Below are 15,280 nucleotides of genomic sequence, written 5' to 3' on the forward strand. Positions count from 1 at the left end.
TTCTCCTCCTTCTTTTTTTCCTCCTCCTCTTTCCCCTCCTCCTCTTCCCCCTCAGCCACCGCCTCCTCCTTTCCCAGCACCACTCCCTCCGGGGCACCAGGGTCCCTGCAGATTCCCCCGCTCGTGCCGCCTCACCACGGGCCCCGGACCCCGAGCCTGCTGCACCCGAGCTGGTGGGATGCACGGACCAACAGGCGCGCACAATCCTCTCGACCTGCGCCCTGTCGCTGCGGTCCTGCGCAGCCAGCGACTGTGGAGCCGAGATCGCCCGGGAGTTCTGTGAGGGTAAGCGGGTGGGAGCGGGCTTCGGCGGCGAGGGCTAAGGCTCCGTTAGATGGACCCAGTCCTCACTCCAGCAAAGCATCCCACGCTTTGGGGGGCTCCCGTTCCACCACCGGTAGCTTAGTGGCCCCAGAGTATGCGCGCTCACAATCCTCGTCCCGGCTCGTTCGTTTGTGAATTGGCACAAGAGCTGCCAACCCTTCGAGGTGGTGGGCTTCTGACTCGCACCCGCTCTTACTCCACGACCTCCCACTTTTTCTGTTTGGAAGGGCGCTCGCCTTATTCCCCAAAACATTTCTTTATGGGATACCGGGATTATGAGTCCAAGGTCAGGCTGATGCGGTGCTATTGTTATTTCATTTTCGTTGTTGTTTGTATTAGTGCTGACATTATTACTACTATTGTTGCTCTTGCTGTTATTATTTTTACTATAATTCTGCCATCTGGTATCCCAGGACTGGGTTGCTATGCAAATCCAAGACTCGCAACTAAAGCCTGCAGATCGCGTCTTCTGTTCCAGGCCGTGTCCGCATTTTCGAGCTCGCCTTCGGTTTTGGGATGATTTTAGGGCCGAGTTCTCTCATCCCCATTGGCTCATGCTGCGGCATAATTATGATCACATCCCCCAGGCTGCTGGCGCTACTCTCTGTTTATTGGTGGTTAAAGATCTATTATCTATTCATCAGCCGCCTCTTTTTTCTCCCCCCCCCCCTTTTGCCAATTACATTCTTATAAAGTGAAGTACCAGCAGGTATTTTGCACGTTTGCAATTAATAATAAAAATGCTGGCGTCTTTTAAATCTATTACTCTCAGACCCGTGCCATTTTCTTAAAGAGGAAGAAATGCCTGTGTTTGGTGGCTAGGTTGCTGTGAGACCTGGGAGAAGTCAATCAGGAGGGAACAGAAGTGAGTCCCCCGAAAGGGAAGCTGCAGCTCCATCGGATGCAGTCACGAGTCTGCAGTGCTGGGACCTGCTCCAGGGTCCCCAGCTGTTCTGGTCCTTGCCCTCTGGACTCCTCTTCCCCTCCCCTCTTCTCATCTGCTGCTGTGTGTTTGGCTCTATCAATTTTTTGACTTTATTCTAGGTACTGTGCAGTACTGTGTTGAGGAAGGGGAGATGACCAGAGACACCCCTGAGAAATCTCCCAGGCAAAGGAGAAGTTTTCTAATGTTGTTGGGGCTCCATATAGATTAGCTGGGAGTCCACAGAGGTCCCTTGTCTTGCAGCCCTCCATCTTTTCAGGGCACATAAGCACAGGCGTACACACACATTTACTGGGGAGCCCCTGTGGGCCCCAGCTTTGGCCTCACCATGGGAGAAATTGGCTACTGCCTCCTACTTTGGATCTCTGAGTCATCAGTCTGGGCTGGGGTCCTGGCTGGGTTTTTATCTTTTGTTCCAGACAGCTGCTTTGCCCACCTGCTTTTCCCCCAAACCCCAAGATTTTGGGCATTGGGTCCAGCATCTTAGCATGGAACGGAGTTCAAAGACTACTCAACTCAGGCCTGGACCACCATCTCCCCAATTATTGTCCCCAGCTCCGTGGACTAGGCTGTGGAAACACAGGCACCATTCACCCATGCCAGCAGGGAACCTGAAAGCTCCCTTGAAAGGTGCAGGTCTTTAGGTCAGCAAGCTCCAATAGAGGTAGGAGTCAGCCCTAGAGCTTCTGCAGCTGGACAGGAACACCCAGTTTGGGCAGTCTGCGACCAGATTCCCAGGTAAGGGAGTGAGGCCTCCTTGGCTGTGTGACCCTCTGTGTGTGGGGGGGGGGGGGTGAGACAATCCCTCTGCACTCAGCCTTCAGTGCTCCAAGCCAGGGCCACTAAAAGCCCACCCAGACAATGGGGCAGGGAATGGTCCTTGCACAGTTAGTGTTAGTGATCTTGGCTGGGGGTATAAAAGTCACTGACCTTGAAGGCCAGGGGAATACAGTCATGTCTGGGAGATTGTGAGAGCCCCTGGTGGGGTCTATTGTCTAAGGGGGCTTCCCACTTTTCAAGGGTTCAGCCCTGAGTCCTTAAGGTGTGATTAGTACCCCTTTAACCCTTCATCTCCTTGACCAGGATGATAGGCAAGTGTCCTCAAAGAGTGAGCTGGTAACTGGGCCTCTTAACCTTTAGCCCTAGGGAAAATTTTTGGTGGAGCAGACACTGCTCAAGGGGAGAGGCTGGTCCTGTGGCGTCCTCCGCAAGCTGCCAGCCTCTTAGAAACTGCCCTTCGAAGGCCAGGATCTCCCCAAGTCTCAGACTGGTGGGCAGGTGGAAGAAAGCAAGGAAGACAGCCATGTTTTTGAAGAAAGCAAGGCAAGCCAGTTCCTCCACTTGAAGTTCCTGCAACCCCAAGCATTGCGTAGGCACCCCCCCTCCAAGAAGCAAAGAAATGGGATTCCTTCTGAAGCTGGGTAATCTATGCTAATTCTTGAGCCCCTGACCTGAGGCGCCGGGAAGGTTCGCACCACTAAGCGCTGCTGGGCCCCGACGTGCACAGACATTAACGAGCCGAGTAACTCATTAACCGCCCTGGCCAGAGGAGGCTGGGAGCTCAGGGCTGGACTCGGACCCTGAGCTTTCCGATCACGAAGCTGTCCCTCACTCCACTCATGGCTTCAGGTCTCACAAAATGCTACCCCTTTTTGGTCCTTAGCTACCCAGGGAGTGGATATTTGGTTAAGTTCTGTGTCTGCAATGAAGAAGTTTCTCCCCTTCTGTGGTGTGCGCGCCAACCCGCTGAGGATGGGCCCTTTAGGCTCAGCAATAGACAGTTGAACCAGCGCACAGCACGCGGCTCCAAGTCCGGGTCTTTCACTTTCTGAAGGATTTGGGCCAGCACCACAATTCCTCCGACCTCATTTTGTCTTGTGCAAAAACAGCCAATGCTGCCTGAGAAGCTGGAGGGGCAGCAGTGATGTCGTTGGGGGCGGGGACATAATAGAACTATTCTACTTTCTGATTTTGAAACTTGTAGAACTGTACACATAGCGCAAAGTGTGGATTTTGCTGTATGTAACTGCACTTCAATAAATCTGCTCTCTTTTAAAAACAACAATGACAACAACCGAGGCTTGTATTCACAGCTTTATTGTGTGATCTTGGCCAAGTTTCTTAACCTCTTCGTGCCTCTGTTTTTCTGCCCTCAAATGGGAATAAGTGATAGTATATTGGTCCTTGGAATAGTGAGAAACACTAAAGTGTTGAGACAATACCTGGCACATAATGAACTTGAGCCAACGCTCCTCTTGTGGACGTCCCTGTTTTCACCTACGCACACAGGCAAGCTGCTGGTCTTCAAAGATTGAACAATAAAGTACCAGCGAGCTAATGCTGGTCTCACGCTTACATGTCCCTCCTCCAGGCTCCAGCAGAGGCCATGAACTTCCCTTAGGAGATTCTGGGGTGAGAGGGCCAGAGTCCTAGCTCTCTAGAGGTGACAAAGGGCAGGGATTCCCAGGGAGCTCTAAGAACCATCTGCTCTGGGTTTGTCCCTCCCTTGCACTTCAGAGGAGCAACTCGCCTGTGGTTCCTCTCCCTCCCAGTCCTTTGCTAGACCTTGCCTTGTCTGCAGTGGGTGCTGACAAGAGGTATGTGGGAGTCCCCTGGGGTCAAGACCTGTGTGGTTCAATTGTTTCCAGCCATAGCTGTTGCCTCCATGGATAGAAAGTATCAATATTTTAATGAGTATTGAAAAGAATAGGTGAGCTTGGCACATGGTTAGCGTTCCTCACATTTTAGTTCCCGCATTCGCTGGCCTAGCCTTGTGAGCTGCGGCCCACATGCCGCGCCAGACCCAGGTCGTCGGGTTTGGACCCTCAAAACCAAAGCGCTGAGTCTCACTGCGCGACGGCGGTGCCTCTTGGGAAGCGCCCACGTCAGCTGCTGGCAAAAGGTGAGCCCTTCCCGGCTCCAAGATGAGCTAAAAGGTGACCAGAGACGAGAGGCAATTTAAGAAGTCCTGTGGACTCACTGTGATTCCCAGTTACTCTGCTGCTCCAACTCTGGTGCACCGGTGAGAAAAGGAAAAGAAGAATGAATAGCTTTAAAACATTGTTTTTTAATTTATTACGGCAAATCCTTTTCTGATGCACTATCTAGAGCCCTGAAGCCCGGTGGATGCGGCGGCCCTGGCCGCGATCGGTGTGCGTGCAGCGGCGCCTAGTGGCGAGGGATCCATGTGGGTGCGCTGCCCTAGGAACCCCAGAACCCGAGCGCTCGACAAGTGCTGGAGCTGCGCCCCACTTCCATGATCTCGCAGACTACAGTCCGAGTTAGAGGAGGACGCAAAGGAAGCCCCCTGACTACCAAGGAGAGAACGGCTTGGAAATGTATCTCTCCTTCCTCTGTCCCAGCTTTCCGCTCCGTGCTTCATCCTACAAAGAAATTACTGCAAATTGGGCTTCCTTCGAAGGCGGAAGAAAGGAGAGGACAGATACTACTTGAAGAAGAATTGGGTGGTCGGGGCCACCTAAGCTGGGTAGCCGGGCAGCTACCATGCAAAGGCGGCCTAACTCCATGCCCATAGTCGCGGATCCCTGGCCCAGCCACGATGTCTCAGGGAATGGACCCGCGAAGATCTGCGGACCCCTAGCCTGCTGGAATGAAAAAGCTGGGGTTGCAGCTTTCTCAGATTCCACGCCTCCTTGTACGCCCCCGAGCCAAAAGGTCTTTAATTAGTGTGAAGGTAGTAATCCACCCCTGGCCTTGAACGAAGTTTGAGGATGCTTGTGGGCTGCCTGGATGCACCCACTGTGATGTGTCCTGCCTTCTGGAGTGCGCAGATTCCATCATCCCAGAGCAGCTTGCTTCTTTCTCCTTTTAGGGAGGTGGTGGAGAGACTCATGTGAAGCAGCCTGCAGGGTGCCCTCTCCCTTACCACTCTGAATGCAGACATGGGGGTCCAAGCCCTGGCAGGCAGATCTTCATGCCGGTCCTGGCATCTGCTGCCTGAGTTGGCTGCAGGAGACAGGCGTGGTATGGTGCCTGTCATCCCAGCATGCGGGAGACTGAAGCAGGAGGATTGCTGTGAGTTCGAGACCAGCCTGAACTGCATAGTGAAACCTGGCCTCAAAAGGAAAACAAACAGCAAACAAACAAAACCACCACAGCACTGTACTTCAGAGGTCAGCAGAGAGAGCCTGTAAGCCTCTGGATCATCCATTTTCAGAGTCAAGGTTTTATGAGGAATTCAGCACAAATCCAGGAGCTGCATCGGGTTTTGCCTCCTTCATGTAGAAACTGTCAATCTTGCCACACACGCCACCCTGATTCACTGTTGAAAGCTAAGAAACAAAGTCAAAGTGGAGGAGAGGGTCACAGTTTCTTTTTGTCTCAGCTGCCTTCAAAGGGAAGCTAAGACCAAGCAAGGATAGCCAAGGGATGACAGACAGGCGCCCAGGAGCTGAGAATGCACTTGCTGGGATGGCTGCCTCCCTGGGGCAAAGACAGCCCCACCCAACCCCCTTCCTGGAGCTGTGTGCGTGCCCCAAACTGCATCTCCATCAGGCACTGTGGGCGCCTGCGGGCACCAGGAGCACCTGGTACAGAGCTAGAGTACAGGACCTTCCCACCTCTGTCAGCTCGAGGCATCTTTTTTGGAGAATGCTCCCTAACCCCAAGAGCAGTTCAGCTTTTGCCTGGCAACTAGAGGGGCTCCGGAAACTTCCATTAGAGCAGCAAACTTCTACAACTTGTGAAACATGGCAACCTTGACGTCCTCTCTGGGAACTTGCTCCTCCCTGTTATCACCTCCCCATTTTCTGAACCCCAACGGTTAAGTGAGGCTTAGAAAGAAGCCATGGCCATCGGAAGAGGAAAGCTGAGGCTTTGCTTTTGGATTTCAGAACCCTGGGGGATGGTGAAGGCCTGAAGAACGCTGACAGTTCCCTCACCTATGTGGCGTTGTCACTTACGTGCGTTTGTTCACACCCGTGCTCTCGCAGTCTTGTGTGGCATTTCATGAAGGAGCCATGATACCCATTTCCCAGCTGAGAAAACTGAAGCTCAGGGGCTGCACAGTCACAGAATACACCCCCAGCTCCTGGCCATGGCCAAATGGGAAACAGCCTGGGACAGCCCCATCTCTCATCCCCAGGAAAGTCTCCAGAGTCTGCACTCCAGCCAAGAGGAAAAAACTGAGTCCTCATGTGCACAGCCTGCACAGCGTGTCCCCCAGCCCCTGTGCCTATAGATCTGGTGCCTGCTTCCTGTGCAGCCATACACCACTGTCCTCCAAGCCTCTCTCCTTTGCCTCTGGCCTTGCCTTGTACCTGCTTGCCTTTTCCTAGGTTGTCTCTAGGAATCAAAATGGAAGGGCTTCAGGTGGCATTTCCTCAGCCTGCAAGCTGAAGAGCCAACTGGGATACATTGTGTGGCATTTGGTGAGAGACTCCGGTACACCCAGTGCCGAAGTCACTTTCGTGGGCTACTTAAAGGGCTGATGGTGGTCCCCCGGCAGAGGCAACTCCTGACTGAGGACAGGGAGAATGGAGCACCGCGGGCCCTGCCCTCTTCACCTTCTCTGAGCCGGACAAGCCAGGAGCCAGAGCAGCGGGCAGCCCCAGGGGATTTCCCTAGAGCCCCTCAGAGGGTCTTGCACGCTGGCGCTAGCACACAATAAAGCCCTCCTCCTCCCAACGCTGCTGCACCCCGACAGGAGTCCTGGAGATGTCTTGCTAGGACCCAGCCTTCTAGGCCAGCGAAAAGGAGCCCTCTGGTTCGAAGCTAGCCACACACCACGTCACGCTCGAACTCCGGGCCCCTGGAGCCTAAAGGTTGAACACGCTCGGCTCCATTTCCCCATTTGCACTTGTCTACTCGCCCTCAGTGTCTGCGCACCAGCCTCGTCCGCACCCGATTTCCTCTTCCCCCCGCCCCCCCCCCTGTGCCCCTCTGCTTAGCTGCCTGCCCCTGGCAGCTGGAGGAGAGGAGGCGAGTGGGCCAGGACCTGCAGCAGCTGCAAACGGCCTGCGCCTCCGAAACCTTCTCGCTGGGGCAGGAGGGAACCCACATCCGCTGCGGGAACCGAGGTGGCCCGACCGCCGCCGCCCTCCGCTTAGCCGGGTCGCTAGCGCTCACCAGGGGCTGCGCAACAAAGGGTGGCATCGGTGCGGCGCGGGCAGGGACCGCATTAGTTCAATATTAGCTTTTCATTCCAGTCTATTGTGCCCATCTGAGATAATATTGACTCTGAGGTGAGAGCCCGAAGACGACAGGGCTTGTCTAACTCTCCACGGCAGGGCGCTGCAAGGGAAGAGAATGAGACGCGGAGAGTTAAAGAGACGCCAAATAAAAGCTGCTTGCGCCTCAGTGCGCCCCAGAGCCAAGAACCCGGCGCTGGCCTGGGCGTGCGCCTGCACCTCAGCTTTAGGAATTGTAGGTGGTAGGAGAGGTTTCCGGGTCCTGGGGCCGCTGCAAGAAGCTGTATTGCTTAGTCCCGTTAAAACAAAACAAAATAAAACAAAACAAAAAACCTCGCGCTTAATTCACAGTCCCATCTTCCAAATGAGTTTTCTTTTCTAGGCAGCAGGAAAGAAACAATTCCCACGTTCTGCTTTCACTTGATAGTAAGACAGCTTCGGACCCGAGACCTTGTCCTTTTAAACAATGTCACCCTTTAGGGTAACATTTCTGTCAGAATGTTTCTCCGCTTTTCCCTGCCTGAGAAAGCAAAGGCTGCAGCAATTATCATTAAGTTACTTTACTTGCAAAAGCGAGGATAGTATCACATTTCTAACTGTGCATTTTACTGTTTTATATCGCGGGCTCTCAGCCGGTCTGCAGCTTTAAAGGGCCTCCTGAACCGCTAGGTCTTGCATATGAAGATCCGTTTCAATTTTCAAATTGCTTCTAAATGCCTCTGTGGAAAAATGGCATGTTGCATTGTTTTAGGTGACTGAGACAGAACCGGAGATTTCAGGGTTAGGGAGCGAAAGCCAAAACACAGGGCTTGCAGGGATGCCCGAAAGCATGCCCCTGGATCATGCCTGATGTTTGCATCCGACTCTCACTCGGAGAGTCCAACCCTGTTAGCGATAATGTCAACTCGGTGAGTCCAAGAAGGAACTCATCTTTTGGGATCTTTTCCTTCACCTCAGAGATGCCTGTCAGTTGGAGACAGGGCTGAACGGAACCAGGGCTGCGAGTGCAGCGTCGGCTTTGGGAGACCAAGGATCATGGGGTGTTTCTCTCCTTCCTTTGGGGCACCAGCTGGCATTCCAGGATTGTAACTTGGACCTTTTAAAAGAAAGGCATTCCATTTCTTATCTATAAAATGCATAATACAGTCCATTTGTATTACATGCTGTTGAAAATAAAATATATATTATATAGTTCATCATATAGTGTTTAATATGTAACATTTAGCTCATAGGAGCTATTATACTATTTTTTATTTATTTAACTTATTTTATTAAACATATGCTGTGTACAATCTCAGGATATATGTTTATCGTATGTGTATGTAAGTAGTCTTGTCCTTTCAAGTATATATTTTATCATTTCAATGCAATTTTATAAAGTCTTAATAAAAACCACTTTGTGGTTACACCTTTATAACAAATACTACAGGGTCCAATTTCAGTTCTAGAAAAAAGCAGAGCAAGGGTGACCCTGCGAGGAGGAAGAGCGGGTCCCTTCTGGAAAGCAGTGTCCCAAATGCCCTTTCCCTAGCAACAAGGAAAGGCTGTTCCTGACCCAGAAGCTGCCTCCTCGCTGGGCTCTTGTGAAAGTTTTGGTTTTCTGAGCCACCAGTTAGAAGTCTGGAAGGTCCCTAAACTGATGTCGTGACCTAGAAATTAATTTGGAGAGCAGAGAGCACAGCATGTGCTTATCTGAGGTGTCTGGGGGAGCTGCAGAGGCCTCTCGCCTGGGTTCTGGGCTTCAGACAACAAACCACCAGGCTCCTGGTGCTCATCCAGGGGAGGAACGCGCACTCCGGAGGCCCTCTAGGGCCCTAACCAGGAAAACCCAGTCCGGACTCCTGGATCAAATGGTCTCTACTAGGTCTGCTATCCATATGAATTAGGAGCTAAATCTGGCACGCAGGCAGTCCTGTGTTCTGCCGGGAGCAGGGGCCAGGTGAACAAGGAAAAAAAAAATCAGATTTCAGATATGCGAGACACCACCCCTTTAAAAGGCCAGAACCAAGCGAGGATTATAACGTAAAAAGGGAAAAGGAAGAGGGGGGAATGAAGAAATCAGTCAGGTTCAGCCAACTAAAGCATCCGAAGTGAAGAAAGTGAACCAACTTTTCCGTGTAACAGGACACTGCTAATTCAGATGCCTTGAAGTTGGGAAAGGAAATTGGGGTGGGGGGTAGCAAGGGGGAAGACCCCACTGAGGGGGGAGACTATCAAGGTATACCGTGTCCAGTTTCCCAAAAGCACCCCCTCCCATCCCTAGTGGTTCCCTTGTGAACATCTTTGTAGCCAGAAAACAGTAAAACCTGACTGACTGACTGACTGACTGACTGACTGACTGACTGACTCCTTCCCTCCCTCCCTCCCTCCCTCCCTCCCTGACCAGTCAGCTCTGCCCCCCCCCAACCCATTTCTAGCAAACCTCAGCATTCAAGGGAACCAGAGCCTGGCTCTGACCTGGTCAATGCAGGATATGCAGGAGCGCAGGCCGTGGCACTCCTGCTCTGTCCCTGAAAGTGCTCCCAGATATGAGACAGATGCGACAGAGGTAAAAAGATGGATGAAGCCTTCTTGTTTCTAAAAACAAGCTAAAGTGTCTGGGCCTAGCTTTGTGGGGAGAAATCTGTGCACGCACATGGGGCAAAGCCTTCCAGATGAGGGTGGACAACAGTGCCAGCCATGTCACTGCCAGCTGGGCTCGGCACGTGTGACCCATCTATAGCATCTTCTCTGCCCAGGTGATCCATCTTGTCCATGTCCACTGTGGTGGAAAACTTTATTCTAACGGTGAGGCAGCAGAGTTCCCTGTTTCTGCCCCTCGCTTTGTGCCCCCAGACTGCATGTAAAAGGCAGCTGCTCAGGTGTGCTGGGAAGAAGACAGGGCTTGCTTCATTTCTCAGCTGCTGCCAGCGCATCTCACATGAGCTATAATCCATTTGCATCGCAGATGGCTCCTGTCCCAGGTACGGTGCTAAGCACCTATTACAAGGATTTATCCCATCCAGTCCTCCTGGCAATCCATTGAAGTAATCCACTGAATCCGTTAGAGGCTATTTCCATTTTCCACAGGAGACATCTGAGATGTTAAGGAATTCACTCCGGGTCACACACACAGCTAAGAAACGTGAAAGCAGGATTCCAACTCAGGTGTGTAAGACTCTAGAGGCGTTTCCTTTCCCCCTCACCTCTGTCTGTCTGTCTGTCTGTCTGTCCGTCCATCTGTCCATCCCTACCTCCCGCCCTCCCTCCCCCCACAATGAGGAAATAAAGGCCCACAGGATGAAGACAGTTAACACTTTGCTTTTTTAATCTCCCACACACAAAAAGAAAGTAATGATCGTAGCATACACAGACCCTGGATCTCACATCCTCTTAGAAACAGTGATCCTAGATCCAGAAGAGCGAGCTAGCAGTCAGCAAATAGACAGCTCTGGCATTTACGAAGCACCTGCTCCCACCACCCTTCAGCCACCTCTCCCACCATCTCTAGGATGTAGATGCTGCTATTCCGATCCCATTTTAAAGCATTGGGAATGGGCTAGGCGAGTTTGCACAGTTGCCCACTGCCCAGCCTGTCCACACAGAGCCCTGGCACCACCCGGCCAGCCCATTTCAGGCCTCCTAGCTTTTTGATTACCACATATGGGACCACTTAGCCCATGGAGCTAGGTCTTGGGTTCTGTTGTGAAACTGCTGAGTTGTTTTCTCTTTTTCATGCTGTGTTCCTGCGAATATTATTTTAGGATTTTAAACTTCCTCTGCATGCATGCCCCTCTGGTCTTCATCCCTTCCCCGTGCATGTGCCCCTGCCTACCACGGGGCCATCAGGGAAACACATACACGCTCCTTATCTGTAGTCAGCCGGTATTCAGAAGCCACAGAACATAGCCTTTACCTGCAGCTGCTTATGTTCTCCTGGAACTCTATGCCTCACACATTCCACTAAAACTCAAATGTGTCATCCGGGGTTTAAAATCATATGTATATGTTTGTGTGCATTCTTTAGTGATATTCATATTTCTTAAAATCAGTTTAGTGTTTTCCCTTTGTTATAATCTCAAAAGAATAATCTATTAGTCAAATGGTTCCCTGTTCAAAGAGTTACTCAATAATCCAAACAGGAAATGGCTAGAGAGGTCTTGATCTTGAGGTCATACCCAGTCCTGTTACCATCCCTCCACCATCACCAAGAGCTTCCAAGCAAGATGTTCTGAGCCCTCAGAAGGCTCTGCACCCCTCGCGGGGCCACTCTGAACCCCACTCAACTACTCTTGCACATTTCTGGGTCTTTCCTTCCTGTAAAAACCTGCCCCTTCACTATTTAAAAATTAAATACATATATTTTTAATGTTATTCTAGAATGAGTAAAGAAGTCAGTAACAATCACCCAATATCCCTCTAACTCAAAAGGTACTATGAAGCATTTTGGAATGATAACCTTTAACATCTTGGTAAAGTAAAAAAATTAAGATTTTTATCTCTCTATATTTTTTTGTTATGGTTGTTCCAGGTAATAAAAGTAAAGAAAGGAACCGACTATAAAATTCTCCTTATACGAAGTTCATTCCAGGAAAAACTAATGTATGGATATGAAATTCGGGGTGGGGGGCTTGACCTGGAAAGGGTCTCAAAGGAACTTTCTGGAGGGCTAAAAATATTCTTAATTTTGATTTGAGTGGCAATAACACAGATGTATGCAGTCAGCAGAAATTGTTGATCTATGGACTTTTTATTTTACTGTATATTTTTAAACCTTCATAAAGAGTGAAAGAAGAGCTGGCCAGATAGCTCAGTGGACTAAAGCACCTGCTTAGGTAGAGTGCAACAGCCGGGTTCGATGCCAGCCCCACCCCCAGGGCACGCTGAGATGGTGATTGAGACTGGGCGTGGTGGCATGCACCTGTAATCCCAGCACTTGGGAGGCTGAAAACAGGGGAATCACTATGAGTCCAGTCTATGTAGTGAAAACCCATAGACCCTGTAGACCCTGTACCAAATACATTAAAAAAAAAAAAGAATGAAAGAATCTTGAACTAATATTGCAGCAAAACACCAAACAAGAAAAGCCAGTAAGAAGCAAAAGACTGGGCTAACAGCATAAGCTATTGAGCCTATCCAAGTCCACAATACCTAGGGTGTTGTGGGCTGTCCTAGAAAGGGTTGCTAGCTGGGCCCCTCCAGCCCAGCCCAGTTACATCCAATAGAGCAGTGGCATCTTAGGGTGCTGTGGACTCACCATTTGTCACACGTTCTCCTCCTCTGTTGTTCTCCTGGTGTATGCAGAGTGAGGGACTGCAGTGTGCTGGGCTGGGGTGGCAGGAGTGGGGGCAAGCATCCCTCCCCACCCAACCAGGGTCCGTGGAAGGAAGGCTGGAAACCTGAACTCTCACACAGATTCCTAAAGTTTTCCTCAGGTCACTATGTAGTATTCAGAATGCTGTTCCTCATAAAAACAATGTTATAAAGGCTACATTAAAAAATAAATACATAAAAATAAAGGACACCTAAGAGCCTGCCTAAAATACCTATTAAATGCTTACTCATAAAATATAAAATGTTAAGCTTGTAGGAACTTAAGTATATTGAGTTATAGTTATTGCATTCCATGAAAAATGGAAAATCACATCCACACACGCACACCACACATACGCGCGCGCGCACGCACACACACACACACACACACACACACACACCTGTTTCTTCAAGGCATTCTTAAAATTTGGGATTCAACACTGGAAAATCCCACAGTATCATCCTGCAGGCAGCTCACTCTCTGGGAGAGCAAGGCCATCCCATGCTAATGTAAGTGCAATAAAGTCTTATGGAAAATAAAATAAAATAAAATAAAGTCTTACAGGTGGGCATTGGGAAAGAGGCTGCCTTTCTTCCCCTGCTACAAGACCAAACAGTTTGATTCTTCCGCTGCTATGGGGGTGGGCTCATGATTTTTGCCTTCCCATTGTTTGAGGGACTAGAGGTGGGTAAGACTTGTAGTTCCAAAGGAGAAGGGAAAGAAGACTTATGAGACACATAAGCCTCACAGAAAGACTGCCAGAGCTAGGGTTGACTGAGCAGCAGGGAAGGCAAATCATAGCCCCAATATCAGGAAGAAAGAAAAGGCCACCTCCTCCCTCCAGCTGACTTTGACCAGTGGGGCTGGCTCAACATGGCTGGGTGCAGTCCAAAAGCAGGATGGGGCAGGAGGTTTGTACCTTCAGAAATTTGTAGGTATTTAAAATCAGATATTTGGGGGTCAGGGATATAGCTCAGCCCCATAAACACCTGCCTGGGAAGCACAAGGTCATGAGTTCAATCCCGGGTACTGAAAAAAAAAAATTAAAATCAGATATTTGTAGTATTCTGGGTCACTGATTCACTCTGCTCATATTCAGCATTCCATTTATGTATAAGGGCATTTGAAAGTGACCTGCAGTTTACAAGTGTAATCAGTCATGGTCCTTGCCTCAAAAACTAGTTTGGGAACTAGACAATGAACAGTTATTTAATGTAATGTGTTTAAACAAAATCCACAGGAAAAAACTGCTGCTCTTCTATTGAAAGGACTCAAGGCAAGCAGGAATTATCTGTTTCTTCACAAGAAACCCCCATAGGTGGAGGAGCACAAGCCTGCCAGAAGAGGTTTTAGGAAAAACGATTAGATGTTCCAGTAACTGGTGGGCAGTAAGACCCGGAGGTGGGAAAGGGATGGCTGGCCCTGGGAAAGCTGAAAGGGGACACGGGGAAAAGGACAATGGGGGAGCAACGAAGTTATGAGCACTTCTGCAGATCAGGTATTTAATTATCATGAACCCCTTCAGAAGGAAGGACACATATCTATGTTTTACAGGTTTAAAAGTGGAATTCATGCAGCGGCCGGGGTTCGTTCCTGGCATGCTATGCCGGCCCCGCCCCGGGGCACACTGAGATGTTGACTGAGACTGGGTGTGGTGGTGAGACCCTGTAATTCCAGCGCTTGGGAGGTTGAAAACAGGACAATCACCATGAGTCCGATCTACGTAGTGAGACCCTGTAGACCCTGTACCAGATAGAAAAGTAATAAAATTGGGATTCAGAGAGGTTAGGTGAGTTCTCTGAAGATGCACAAAGAATCACTGTTGCAAGCAGCTGTGAGGATGAAATGTGATCAGGGAGTCAAAATGCCTTTGTTAAATCAGACGAGCATCAGTTGCTAAAATGATTTGTGGCTATGTTTTCGTTTGCTGATCAGTTAGTCATTCAACAAGTCTTTCTTGTGCACACACTGGCGGAGGCCCAGTTGTGGACACTGTGGGTACAGAAGGGAAAAAATACAAAATTTCTTTTTCATAGAGCTAACATTTCTCCATAAGGCTGGCATAAGCTGACACAGCCAAAATAAAAGATTTGAGCAGCTAGAAAGAGAGAGAACAAGCTTATGGCTGAACAACTCTACATAGTCACTGTTTAGAATCCTGAAAAGTTGTTAACAACATAAATCTCCATTTCATGGCTACTGTTGAAAAAAAAATAGAATGTTTCTATGCTTTAGAAAATGGTGTACCTGTTTACAAAGACAGAAGCAGCTCTCTGTAGTACCATGGAAAGATCTCTAAGACTTATTAAGGGAGAAAAATAAGCAGGGTGTAGAACAATACATAATGTGATCCTGTTAATATTTAAAATAAACACTATTCCTTTGGGTGTCTGCATATTGACACGCTAGTACGTAGTTACACAGTTCACTTAAATATAAACTCAGAGAAAATTTCTGGAAAGATACACAGTTGGCTGACTACTGCATTACTGCAGGAAAGAAGAGAATGGGGGGGGATTTGGACTGGACTGGGTCCTTTCACAAGCAACCGTGTATAATTCTTGATTGTTT

General features: G+C 49.6%; 1 long non-coding RNA gene across 2 annotated transcripts in view; it reads left to right on the forward strand.

Moving 5' to 3' along the window:
• The first annotated feature begins 23 nt into the window (after positions 1-23).
• Positions 24-15,280, forward strand: part of LOC111815008 — a 35,486-nt gene continuing 20,229 nt past the window's right edge. The window contains exons 1-2 of one of the 2 annotated variants that reach the window (XR_002819840.1): positions 24-285; positions 10,486-10,563. This is a non-coding gene — a long non-coding RNA (uncharacterized LOC111815008). The remainder of the gene's footprint in view (positions 286-10,485; positions 10,564-15,280) is intronic. The other variant, XR_002819841.1, reaches the window with a different exon arrangement.

This window comes from Octodon degus, unplaced genomic scaffold, assembly GCF_000260255.1.
Source record: "Octodon degus isolate 3935 unplaced genomic scaffold, OctDeg1.0 scaffold00010, whole genome shotgun sequence".
NCBI lineage: Eukaryota > Metazoa > Chordata > Mammalia > Rodentia > Octodontidae > Octodon > Octodon degus.